The sequence below is a fragment of the Schistocerca piceifrons genome, chromosome 1 (genome assembly GCF_021461385.2).
Source record: "Schistocerca piceifrons isolate TAMUIC-IGC-003096 chromosome 1, iqSchPice1.1, whole genome shotgun sequence".
NCBI classification, from domain to species: domain Eukaryota; kingdom Metazoa; phylum Arthropoda; class Insecta; order Orthoptera; family Acrididae; genus Schistocerca; species Schistocerca piceifrons.
The window spans coordinates 1134636396-1134650914 of record NC_060138.1 but is presented as its reverse complement, the minus strand read 5'-3'; the positions used below and the strand labels follow the sequence as shown (position 1 = coordinate 1134650914).

Sequence of the window (14519 nt, the reverse complement as noted above, 5' to 3'; positions counted from 1 at the left end):
ATAAAATTTTAAATAATGACAATGTCTGGTCTTCTGGGCTCGAAATTCTTCTAAGTGGCTGGTTCTCAATGTGTTAAGTTTTAAATGGGAGTCAAACGCAAAATTCATTGCACATTCTCACACGTAATATTTGATCTTGCGTACAAGGAAATTTACTTTGAATGGAACGCTTTTCAGAGCACCATTCACAATATTTCCCGCGACCTATTAGAAATAGGTTCGTTTCAGCAGTTGCCACAGAGCGCCAGAAACAGGCGTTACTGCACATGGGCAGCCACAATGACGTAGGAGGCCCCCGATATTCGTGTGTGTGTGTGTGTGTGTGTGTGTGTGTGTGTGTGTGTGTGTGTTTTAGGATCTTACATGACGCCATAAAGGAAATAGAACAACAGAGGATACTGGAGCATTGGAATTTCGTAAACCACATTAAAGTGCATAATTCAGCTTAAACTTCACATTCATATGTCCAGATTCACCATGAAGTAGGCCAAATCTGGTATTAAGCTTTTCAGTGCGGTTTTCGGGATGCAAATTATCTTGGAGTATCTGTATTATCTCATGTTTGGTTCTTTATTACCGTATGGCATAATGCCGTACGTGCCAGAAGATGAAAATGTGCACTTGAAATTCAGTGAACAGTTGAAACTAACCAATAGTGTGGAATGAAACATTTCCTTTCTAATAAATTGAGTGCCTCTGCGGAAAAGGTTAATAAAAGTTACATTTATTTAGTAAACCTACAAAAACAACTTAACTGTAATGCAAGACGATTAATGCTTGACTGCCAGAAACGTGGAAAATAAAATAAAACCAGAAAAACTAATATTTTAGCCTTCCGTAATTATGTGAATGCATTTTAATTCACTTGGCAGCGCCAAGCCACAGAAATCCGTTTTGTTTTCATTTGATGTGAGAACTGTAAACGAGGAGAAAAGAGCAAAATCACTAAACGTAAACACGACTCACGTGGAGACTATCATCCTCCCCACTACAGCCCAAACTGTTCCGCGCATGCGCGAATCTGGCAGCTTGGATTTTTCCGAGTAGAAGCATCTAGCTGCTTGTTACTACTGCTGATACAGCCAACAGCCACACTTCAAGTAGCCAGAAGTGGGAATAGGTCCTGGCCATATGCAACTCAACTGCGCATGCGCGTGAGCCCGCTGGCAACACAAGACTCAAGTTATGTAGGGGAGACTGCAAATTCCGTGTGAAACTTGAGTCTTGCGCTGGCAACTGCTCCAACGAACTTAATGTAAACACTTGTGACGTCACGCTCATTGGCAGCAGTTTATTGTTATGACGTATTCCAGTCTTCATCCTAAAGCCTTTGACACTTTTCTGCTTATCAGTTTTTACCAGTCAAAATTACAAAAATTTAACTGACGACTAAAACAAGGAAAAATTCCTGTAATTCTAAAAGTTTTCCGGGTTTTTCTCGTTTTTTTTCCCCCGAAAAAAAAAAAACGAGTTTTCCGGATTGTCCCGGAGCGTATACACTCTGTACACACTAACTTACGAACAGCACTACAACTTGAGTACAGAACTAAAACGGTCACTTGTCCTTTTGCACGAGAGGGTGGCGCGGGCAATAACAATACTTAGGGGAAAAGGGAAAGCCCATGGACCCAACAGCATCTACGCGCAAGTCGTACAACAGCTCGTACCACTTGTTACCCTCGTTCCTAACCGAGACGCTAAGAATAATACCCGCATTGTGGGAAACAGCAGCCACAGTAATCCTCACGAAAGCAGCAGATAAAGACCCAACCGATCCAAAAACATACTCGCCGATTTGTTTACTGAACACAATTGCTGAAGTTCCAGGAACGCCTTCTGTGTGACGGAGTACATTCACACAGGCATATACGGGACTGGACCGCAATCACAATGCATTTCGGAAAAGCAATCAATTGACATGATTGAAAATACGAAACAGCCCTAATGATAGACATCACAGACGCATCTGAGATCAAATGGTTCAAATGGCTCTGAGCACTATGGGACTTAACAACTGAGGTCATCAGTCCCCTAGAACTTAGAACTACTTAAACCTAACTAACCTAAGGACATCAAACACATCCATGCCCGGGGCAGGATTCGAGCCTGCGACCGTAGTGGTCGCGTGGTTCCAGACTAAAGCGCCTAGAACCGCTCGGCCACCACGGCCGGCCATGTGAGATCCTCTGTCATCCTGCGATGTTTGCGTGTCTAGTGGCGGGGGGGGGGGGGGGGGGCGGCACGTGAGAACTGGCCAATCAGTACCTCAGCCTACGCGATTGCTGTAGGGACACGGTCGTTGAGTGGCGAACAGGGAACCAGAAAGTGTCAAAAGATCCACTACGGAATACCTACGAGGATTGATATGTGGAACCCATCTTCTGGGGTCTAGCAACAGAACCTCTATTACATCTTGCGAAGAGGCTTGACTGATCCGATGGAATCGTAGCGTATGCCGATGACCAGCTGGGGCAGTGTCGGCAAATTCCCAAGCGCAGCTGCATATTAATAACTGGTGTACACAAACTGACCATTGCCCCGAACAAAACAGTTTGCATCCTACATGAAGGAAGACTCATAAGAAACCCATCGGGGAAGTCTCGCTGCCATTATTTGCATCTATCGTCGGCGATCCATCCACGGGAAGGGAACGTTTGTTCGGCACCCATATTTGGTGATACTCGACACGTATAAACCACGAGTCGGCTTGCTGTCACCATTAACAATTCAAACAAGACAGAAGGCTGCATATCGATACCAAGCTTTCACACGTAACCCTTTTTTTTGACTGAAGTCAAAATCCGTACTAAACTCAATTATATATATAGGTGCAATATTATAGGACACCGCTAAAACAACAAATTACAGAAGTGAAAGAACACAGTTTAGGTAGTTTATATAATTGAACAAAAGAGAAGCAACCTAAATGATTGTCGACCAGAATTGGGCAACAGTAAGTGCAACAGATTGAGCCCTCATCACCATTTTCTCAGTGCATGGACTGTGACACAGGTGACACACTTTCGAGATAGTTTCATTTGACAAGGTTGTCCCTGGATTTACCAGCACTTGATGTCAGCCTATTCAACGATCTCCACATGGGCCGATCTAATGTACCTGACTGTAGACACTCAGCAGGTTTTATCCACGTTAGAAGTTGGTCGGGTCTAACTGCCCACAGCTGTTCTCTGGTAGCAAGTGGAGAGAGCGCGCTAACGTTGAACTGAGGAGATTACTACTAGGTTTCAACCTAGACCTTGTGGGTTAATGACGATGGAATGGATGCAAATGATTCAGTTCAACCTTTTTCCTTTCAACATCTGCAGCTACTTTATGAAGCGTATGACATGGTACACTATCCGCCACGCATTAAACTTAGTTCGTAGGTGTCGGCTTCAGACATTCAGTGATAGTCGCGCAGTTTCATTCTGTGCGATGTCCACTTGCTTTGCTTGGGGGCAGAGCTATACACTACAGGACATGTGTACTTCCCTGCAGAGAAACAGAGTGCTGTGGTGCGATATCTGAAGACTCGGGGTTTTGCTTCCCTGTTACTGCCAGTGAGTTTCCGAATGGTGGTTCAAATGGCTCTATGCACTATGGGACTTAACATCAGAGGTCATCAGTCCCCTAGACTTAGAATTACTTAAACCTAAGTAACCTAAGAACATCACACACATCCGTGCCCGAGGTAGGATTCGAACCAGCGACCGTAGCGGACGCGCGGTTCCAGACTGTAGCGCCTAGAACCGCTCGGCCACTCCGGCCGGCTACCTCTGAGAATTGTTGGCAAGTCGAGGTGTGGGAGAACACCTGGTAACAATATTTCGAAATCATAGGCGGAAAGATCAGCTATAATTAATGCTTGAGTCAGACCTGGAGGTGAGCTCGGAAAGCCAAATGTCTAAACCTCTGTAGATCAGTGGCCTCTGACTGAAACCACCATTTCATTAACTTCGTTATGAAGTACGAATGACTTTCACATGAAACCACTGATCCTATGGTAAGACAGGCATCTAGTGGTACGGTGTGGTACTACGATAATGGTGGCCATGACATAGTGTTACCACATCTAGCGGGGACTTCGTTGGTACACGAAGATGGGGGTGTAGAAATGAAGTAAAAATTTTATTTAATTACTTTTTATTTAGAACATCATTACATGGAACGTTTTGGGGCAGAAGTAGATGGTACACCATATTTTTCAGAAGATTTCACCTTTTTCAGCAATGCTTCTTTCCCCTTTTACGTATTTATAAAACTCTGCGCAAATCAGCTTATAGTACTGGCACTGTAAGACTGATTCCATAGTCCCTGGTAGCAGTCGATTTCTTTCAGCATTCCACTGGGCCGATGTCAGCGAAAATGCTCTTTCCAAATGCAGAAACGCAGAAACAGAAAACAAATATTCACGCTTGGTTTCTAAAGAACTCTTCAGGTACATATATTTCTGAAAACTATTGTTATCTGAAACTTCATACAATTTTTAAGGCATATAATAGTATTTGCAATCGTCGTCCATCTGGGGCTCCACATAACGTCATCCAATCTTTATTAAAGGAAATAGCCCATTTCTCAAAGTAACCAAATGCTATGAAACATAAAAGCCATTGTCTCTTCCTCAAATTTCGAAATAAAATTAATTATTTCTTGGTTAGGGTTCTCTTTCTTTAATTAGTTTAAACTCATCTTGGTTTGCACACCAATAAAATTAGCAGTCCTCCTTTCATTCAGACGTTTTTGGGTGTCTATTGATAAGTTTCTTATTTCAATTATCGAGACCTTATTCTTCTCCAGGCCCGCAAATTGCTGCAGATTTCAATGCTGGACCACAAGTGTAAGATTGCGAAATATACAACTCAACATCATCGATATGGCCACTCGGAGCTGAAGGCCCACTCGTGCACTCTTGATGACTGCACCACACAAAGCTTTACGCCTCGCCTAGCACCGTCAACACCGACATTGGACTGTTAATGACTGAAAACTTGTTGCCTGGTCGGACGAGTCTCATTTCAAATTGCATCGAGTGAATGGACGTGTAGGGGTATGGAGACAACCTCATAAATCCATGGATCCTGCATGTCATAAGGGGATTGTTCAAGCTGGTGGAGGCTCTGGAACTGTGTGGGCGTGTGTAGTTGGAGAGACTGGGACCATTGATACGTCTAGATATCACTGACAGGTGACACGTAAGTGAGTATCCTGTCTGATCCCCTGCATCCACTCGTGCCCATTCTGCATTCCGATGGACTTGGATAATTCAATCAGGACGATGCGAGACCCCACACGTCCAGAAATGCTACAGAGTGGCTTCAGGAACGCTCTTCTGAGTTGATACACTTCCGCTGGCCACCAAACTTCCCAGACATCAACACTGAGTATATCTGGGATGCCTTGCTAAGTGCTGTCCAGAAGAGATCTCCACCCCCTCGTACTGTTACGGATTTATGGACAGCCTTGCAGGATTCATGGTGCCCATTCCCTCCAGCATTACTTCAGGCATTAGTCGAATCCATGCCACGTCGTGTTGCGTCGCTTCTACGTGCTCGCGGGGGCCCTACACGATGTCAGGCAGGTGTACCAGTTTCTTTGGCTCTTCAGTGCATGTTTCTTAGTCAATTATCGAGACTTTATTCTTCTCCACGATTTATATATTTCTTTCAAACGGAGCCGAGTTTAACATCAGGAACACAATGAAAATTTCACTGATCAGGCAACTGAAAAAAAAATTTTTTTTAGATGGCTTGTCTTCGGCGTCAAAAAATTGTTTAAATGGAATCCAAAGCTCAAGAATTCTCTCAGCTCCTGACATTAACAGCCATCTTGTTTTTGATTGAGATAGATGAGTCTGATGCTTGACATAAATGTACAAGCAGAACCCTTTCAATTTCTCTATACTTACCTTGAAAGTAATTAAATTTTTCATGAGGATTATTTCGATGTTGACAGTTAACGCTCCAACAAGGCTTGATATAGTACTGTGGGGAATATGGGCAAGGGATCCAGTTCCTTCTACATTTTTTCGTAGCTCATCTTTAATTTGGTGAAACACTTGCCGCTGGCCACGTCGAGGAAGCCCACCGAAGGTGTTGTCTCCACAAAAAGCGATTAATTTATCTAATGGAACTCGCAGCTCTCTTAAAGTGTCTAGACAAAACTTTGCAATTGTCTCCTACGACAGCTTCTGTTGGATTCCATCAGTTTCAGTAGAGTATTGAACAACTAACGCAAACATCTTTTCAGCCTTGTGGTTCGATGTCTAATGCATATGCCGTAAAAATGAATAAAATGTATAAATAGGTTTTGATGTTGATGCTACCGCGAAACTGTTTATATGATTCTCCGTAGAAATGTGATGCCCCACATCCGCCTTATCTCCGTGAATTACAGAAACACCTAGGTATCTCACACAGCGCTTCCTGATCTGTACGTCCTTTCTTGAGAAGGATCACACTTTTGTGTGATCATCCGCAAAGTGACATTTTCCATCCTTGGGCATTTTCATAAGCTATGATAAAATCAGCGCTGTCGTGCGTGGTCGGTACTTGGATGGGTGACCATCCAGGCCACCATGTGCTGTTGCCATTTTTCGGGGTGCACTCAGCCTCGTGATGCCAATTGAGGAGTTACTCGACCGAACAGTTGCGGCTTCGGTCAAGAATACCATCTTACGACCGGGAGAGCGGTGTGTTGACCCCACGCCTCTCCCATCCGCATCCTCCACAAGGATGACACGGCGGTCGGATGGTCCCGGAAGGCCACTCGTGGCCTGAAGACGGAGTGCTTTTTATGATAAAATAAGTTTATTAGACGGTAAACAATCGACAGTAACAGTTCAGTCATAGAAGTACACTTCACACCCTATATGGCCGCAGTAAACAGACATTACTGACTTGCACTCGTCGTTCGTATTATGTTTAGAAAGAATCATCGTGTCAGATCGCTATCCAAATGGGAAGTGCCCGATTCCTCCGCGCGGCACTGCTTTAACAGTTCCAGCCGCGTACTACTGGAGAAGCAATGTACTTTCTCGAATGATGGCGCTATACTAGAAGGCGCTTATACAGGATACGCAACATGCAATGCCATCTGTGAGACGACCAGCCAACATAAACTTGATATAAATGCAACTATGGCTGCATTTACATGTTAAACGGCGTTACTTCAGGACCATAGCCAGGCTCGCAACAGTATTTTGCAAAATCGGGACAAAATTGGTCTTGTCGGAATGTCGAGACAAGCGGTTCCATAGTGGCGACGATCCCGATATATCGGGACAGATGCCGACCCGACAATTGTAGCAGGTCATCTATCAGCAGCAGTCAGCGCAGAGATTGTGCTACGTGATAGAAGAAGCTTGTGGCCTTTTTTTGTAGTTATCATATCTGGTTCAATGACAGCGAAAGTAGTACAGTACATCTAAAATTATTGTAACGTAAATCTGAGTTTGTACTAATGCTGCTATGCGTGGTTTTGAAACGAAACCAATGGAGCAGTACGTACATTTGATATTAATTTATTAAATTTTACGACTTTTTTGCTTATTATTTAGGACTATAATTTGCTTTAGGCATTATGAGTTCACGAAAATTTTGAGACGTGGGACTGTGTCTGGGAAAAATGCGAAACTGCTTTCAAATTACCACACAGATGGAAGGTATCAAACAGGATGTCATAGTGGTTTCAAAATGAAACCACATCCTTAAACCAAATCATTGCCTAATTTTTGCCAATTTATTCATGTATTCGTTGGTTACTATGTTGATAACGATAAGTTCTGTGAAAAATTTAAAAATCGGTGTTTTTGCACTGTTGGGACTGAAAGGGTTAAGACGACATAGGTAGAAAATGTCAGTCTGGCACAAATACTCAGTTGCCAGCACCGGTTCGTAACTTAACTATGAGTTCAGTTATTTCGAGCTAATTGTAGGGTTGGGTGAAGGTTTAAGAGACGCCATGGACTCCAGTAGACTCAAAAAGAGGACGGTACGGACTATTTGCGTGCTATGGGGTGCGCCCTTCGACGATACGAACCAGCAATTTACAAAAAATCGCTTTATTTAGTTCATAATTAACTCAGTTTCCAGCAGGCAGGCTTTAGAAGAGGAAAAACAACAGATAATCAAGATTCCATAAGGCAAACCACTGGAAAAGATGGAACGAAGGGAGATACATTGCCTTCCTGCAGGCTTCACACATATGCATGAGACAGCATTAAAAGACGACCACTTTGGCACGAAATTCTGTATGTTAAAGTCACTATGAAATTCATCTGGATGACGAAAGTGTTTATGAGGAAATCAAAATACCCGGTGAGGCAAAGAATGAAATTAGCCTGCAGGGGAAAGAGCGACTGTTTCATGATAGCCACAAGTCGCACTCAATGCGTTTTAATGAGAGCTTTCGATTTAACAGCATCATCATCAGAAACTCTGGAATTTACAGTTTGAAGTGCTGATTACATTGATGCTGCCAGAGATTAAGCCAATGTAATCTGCCAACTACTGTGCTTTAAACTGTAAATTCCAATTTCTGAGGATCCTCTTGTTAAAGTGAGCGAAATTGGTCATTAAAACATACTGGGTGCGTCTTGTGACTGACCTGAAAAACTCAAGAGTGAAATGTTAGAAGAATTCGAGATAAACAGAGCCTATTATCGTGACAGTATTTACTCGTCTCTGGTTTAACCTAGTCCTAGAAATGGTGTTAGGCAAGTGGCAAATTTTGGCATATGAGTTCGACTAAATCGCAGGATAAATATTCTAGCCTATGTTCATAAGGTTGTATTTATAGACCAGACTGAAGAGTTCAAGGCGATGTTGAGAACATTAACAGAGAACATCCAAAATGGCGTGCCGAAGATAGTCCACGAAAACGCAAATACCTCACTGTCAGCATAAGCAGGAAGACTAATACTAAATTAGAAATCGATGGAAAAGTTTCTGAAAATGTAGAAAGCATGAAGTATCTCGGGGATCTCTTGCAATATAAAAATCTAATGGATTATGAACTATTGGCCATGACGCAAGTACGCCACAAGGCACGCTTTAAACTTGATAGTTACTGTTTCGTGCCATACCACGGTGGAAAGTTTATGGGCTTTTCATTTTCGGTGAAGCAATTGTTATTTGAGTATTTTAAAATGGCTCTGAGCACTTTGGGACTTAACATCTGAGGCCATCAGTCCCCTAGAACTTAGAACTACTTAAACCTAACTAACCTAAGGACATCACACACATCCAAGCTCGAGGTAGGATTCGAACCTGCGACCGTAGCGGTCGCGCGGTTCCAGACTGAAGCGCCTACAACCTGTTTATTATTTTGATGCACTATTACTACGGCTGTTTCCTCAATGGGAAGAAGGTGAATCACAGAATTTTATTTACAGACAAGATGGTGCGTCACCTCACTGGCTTAATTCAGTACGCGATTGGTTAAACGGTGTTGTAACCGACCACTGGATTGGTCGCAAGAGGCCGGGTGACAGAGCTTAATTCGCATGGCCTCCACTTCCACCCGCTCTGACGCCATGCGTTTTTTACCTTTGGTGTTCATAAAGGATCATGTGTATGTACCTCTGCTACCAGCTTATCTACCTGAGTTCAGAAACAGGACTGAAGCAGTTGTTGGCAACAATTACTTCACACACACTGATCAACGTTGGGGAAGAACTCGCCTATCGTCTCAACGTGTGATCAATGGTGCTCACATTGAAACTTGAGTTGCTCTTTCACTTGATATTATTTATAATTGTAACTCGAACGTAATAAATTCTACAAAGCCTTAAAACCCCGATGTTAATTTTTAAACACCCGGGGTACTTTGACATAGTTATGATGGAACCATCCGCTCGTACCCCAAATTATCCATTTGCAACGACAGTCCAAGTAACGACCGCAAGCAAGATGGCATAGCTAAACTTGTCTTAAGGGGATTGCTAAACATCGTATCATGAATCCCACATGGCGCTGCTCAACTCTGTCAGGACGAGGATCTTACTCTTTTAAGATAAAACGAAACTTTTTAAACAGCTGAACTGATAGCAACAATGATTGCTGTAACGGTTATAAACGAAGTTTGAACTACAGATGTGTCAGTAAACTGTTGGCTGCTATGTGAAGCAAGCCCACTCTAGCAGCTGCTACGTGATGTGAAGATGGGGTCGAGCGGTGGGGAGGATTTCGTGCAATTATCACACATTTCGTTTTAAAGCCTCCACTCATGAACAAAGCCAAACTGAGCTGCATGAAGTCGTGGATTTAAATGAGGCCGTGGAAGTAATTATACACGGAGACTGCAAGAAAATGTCCAGATATCGAAATGCAAGACAGCTGAGGGAAAGTGAGCGAGGTAGTTCTGACTGTAGACATCTCAAGTACAAAACACTGTATACGAAAAACTAAATGCGAATAAGTTGTACGTGCGACGGTAGCTGTGGACGCTGACTTGAGAAACAGCCCATTTGCAATAATTTTTCGGCTCAGTTTGACAACTTTAGTCGAAATGCGCAGGGCGGCTTTTTTTATTATCGATTCATGATCGTGAAGTAAACTTGGATCTGTAATTATTACGCAAAACAGCGAACGAAACAAGTGACAAAACGTGAACATGCACTGAATATCGGTAGTTTGCTAATAGGTTTTTTTGGACGCCCTCTCCCCACCCCCCCTTTTTTTACGGATGGGGTAACTCTTGCGGTAAAATTCTCAGTTACCTGGAAATCGGCAATATGGAAACTGGGACTTACGAGCTATTCTTAAATATTTTCAAACGGGAGCTGAATGAAAAGCGATTAAGAGTGTCACGCAATAGGGTGACCTTTCACCAGGGTAATGCATCGTCCTACAATACACCACTCACAATGGTAAAAGTGAATGAATTGGGTTTCAAATTCTTTCCGCATCGACAATATTCTCCAGATTAACTAAAAAAGATTTCTTTCTGTTCCCAGCCTTGAAAACGTGGCTTGGTGGCAAGAGTTTAACAAACCATATTTCTTCCTTGGGAATAAATACGTAGGCACCTTTTTAGGACGAAATGTGTATCCATAGATGGGGACGGCTAGAAAACAATTTTTGTTCTAAAAAGGATATAGCGACAGGTGTTGCTGGCGTACACTGCAGAGTTAATGATACAAGAAATTATCAGTACGTTGCATCTGGTATTAAAAGTATCCTCCGAGAACCTTTACTGTCAAAGTAACTGCCTCATGAGAAAACAGCAAATTTGCTCACTTAGACGTCTAAGACAGGTCTGGCCTTGTTTTTTAAAAACATAAAAACCAAAGAGGAACATGTAACTCTGACGCTGTCTTGGTTTACTTATGGCAAGAAACTCATTTCTATCCACATTCAGTGCGGAATGGTAAAAGTTTGATAATGTATCCTTGAAATAATTCAGACGTATTGTTGAAGAGTAGGACTCCTCAATCAATGACCATCAGACAAAACTATTAACTGATCTGGGTATAAGGAACACAAGAATACCGACTGACAATGTTTTGCTGACTCACTGAACTAGGTGTGCCTTTGCAGACACTTTAAGATAACTGTATTTGCTTTGATATTCCTTATCTCTGAATGCTATGTAGACCCCTACACTGCGTCTAGAGCAGTACTTATCATGGATGACAACTGACAAATCATGCCATAAATATTGTCAATAAGCGGAATAGTGATAAAACATACGACCCCAGCAGCTAAAAACATTAAGAAAGAAAACTTGCAACTTCTCCCTGCAATGGGGAAGTACAAAAAGTGAGTTATTGAGCACATTCTGTCCAATACATTTGCAAAGACACAGCAGTCTCCACAGGGAAGTATCAAACTCAAAACACACAGGTCCAGGGTTGAATTTTCAGTTGGTTCTTGCATTTTTTTGGTCACATGGTTTCTTTTTACCTCTGCAATTATCTGTTAGTGTGAAAAATACCATATCTTATGTGTTGATTATGGTTCACTTTTAACTGTAGTTCGCTTGTAACTGCTTGGATAAGTCAACTGTAAGATGAGAATAAGACAAGGGCATAAAACCTTCAATTGTGGACAGTGTTACATTTCACCACTACTCAACGAAATGCAGTCATATTAATGTAGCACTGAATTCCATTGGTGAACAACAGTACAATCAGACATGAAGGATGGGGCACTTTTAGATCTTACATAACACACTGCTTCTGTCAGTACTCTTACAGTTGTGGCATACCTCACACACAAAGGACCAATTTCTGAATATAATGAACTATAGATGAAAGAAATATCAAACTCAGCTGCAATAACACTTATTTTTACTTAATGAAATTATGAAAATGTCTCTTTATGTAACTACATCCACCCACAAAGCCAATGTAAGCCATAGTCAAATACAATATCTCCATCCCCAGAATTGTGTTATGAAAGGAAACAATATTTCAAAGATACTCAGTAACAACAAAACACCTAACTGTTTATTATAATTCAACATTCTATTTCCTGATTAATTACAAATCAAAACCATTTACTGAATAAGATCTTAGGAGTACAACACAAATGCAAAAACCATCTTGCTCAGGATATGTTTGAGAAACATTGTATGTAGGTGTTATAGGTAGAGTAGAAATAGTATGTTTTGATGAGATGCATGCAGTAGATGAATAAATATGGTCATAAAGTGGAAAGGTCAAGAAAGTGAAAAACAACCCCCCCCCCTTTTTGACCCGAGATACATTGCACATATAGAGATTTAAATTGAGCTATTTCGCAGGAAGTAATTTAAAATAGCAGATAATCAAACATTTATTACAAAAACACAGCAATGCCAATACCTGAGGTATTACTTGAAAGTCAATAAAATGCAAAAACTGTATGAGACATGGTGTAGCCTGTGAACTCAGACTAAAACAAAATAAAAAAAGGCGCATACAGCAAATCAACATGCTGACACTTTACACAGTTATTGTGGCATGGCTCATAAAAGCTGATGACACTATTTCTGGGCAGTAGATACATAAAAAAATAGACCCATATTCCAGACAACACAGAACACACCAACTAATAAAGAATAATGTACACATGGCCTTCAACAATAACAAACATTAAATCACTGACAAAGTGTCCCAGTCATCACAGCAAAATGTGTCCTTTTTGAGTATTTATGTAGAGTTTCTCAGAATTTTAAGAGAAATACTTGTCTGTTGACTTTACTATTTACTTGCACAGTAAATATATATTACTCTGTGAGAATAAGGAAGAAAGAGTAGTGTCCAGGTCTACAGACTATTCTTGACAGCAAAATTGCTATGATCCAGTGAAATAAGGCATCTAGTGGAATCCATAGGCTTTTGGACAGTTAAATGTATGTTCATAGCATATTTAAGCAGTGGAGTGTGCTGGCTCTATTGCCGCTTTCACACATTCTTTTAATGTGGTATTTGGTGACTGAACTAAACACTTAATGGTAAAGGATGGCCTCCTTAACTGTCAAATCTATGACAATTTGTGTAGCTATGCTACGTTTGAAATTTAGTAATTAATTACGTATTCGAGCATCAATAGCAGCCACCAATAACAGTTTTATGGACAATTTGAACAGTTTCATAAAGGAAAATAATACGGCAGGAATCCTTCGAAATGATCTGATCTTGAACGAAAATTAGGTTTCTAAAAAGGTATTGTTATTGTTTACTGAACACTGTGAAAACATCATTTTATTTCTATCAAGGCAAAAATGACGTTACAGAAATTCAATCGGCATATCTGCAACACGAAAAAAAAAAAGAAAAAGGAAATGACTCATGAGCGATATGATAGTCCCCAACACATTTCGACTACTTTCTCTTAAAATATATCTGTCGGTAACTGCAATCAACAAACAAGGAAGGAAACAGTTATCAAACGGAAATCATTCATTCGATGAATCATGTTAATGATGGCTAATTAATAGTACAGAAAAGGGACTAGTAAACAGTATGACCAAACTATTATTTATATTTCTGTAATCACTACTCAATGGATCACGAAAGTTTATTCGTTTTTAAGCAAGAACATAACCTATTTACACAGCTGTGTATATATAACATCAAAATTCCATGAACTATAGCCAAGTTTCGGATAACTGCCTTCGGAAAAAAAAATGCTTCACAACCAACCGAAACGCAGAGAGCTAAGGTGAATTTACGTCAGAAATGTTTCTCTCTCTCTGTAAACAAACACTGCAGCTTGATGTTGCAAGTAGACGATAATTTCACGTTACTGAAAAACATATTGCTCCTTCCATTCACGAAAAACGAAAAATTTGTTGGCAAATATAGTTCTTTTCGGCACAATGGTTTTCTGTTCTACACATATATGTAAGAACGCCGATTTCGACAGTAATACAACGATGTGGTCGCTGAAAACGAAGGATGGCGTGTGATTACGTAAAATCGTGACTTGAAATAGCCTAGTTAACAATGACATTACTTTTCTGAATGTCAACAACTGTGCATGACGCTTCGGCAGCTGACACCGATATGGCATTTAACAAATATGTATGACATA

General features: G+C 41.2%; 1 protein-coding gene across 1 annotated transcript in view; it reads right to left on the bottom strand.

Moving 5' to 3' along the window:
• The window catches only part of LOC124780620 (mitogen-activated protein kinase 1), a 377777-nt gene that overhangs the window by 363096 nt on the left and 162 nt on the right, over positions 1–14519 (bottom strand). The gene's annotated exons all lie outside the window — the stretch shown is intronic.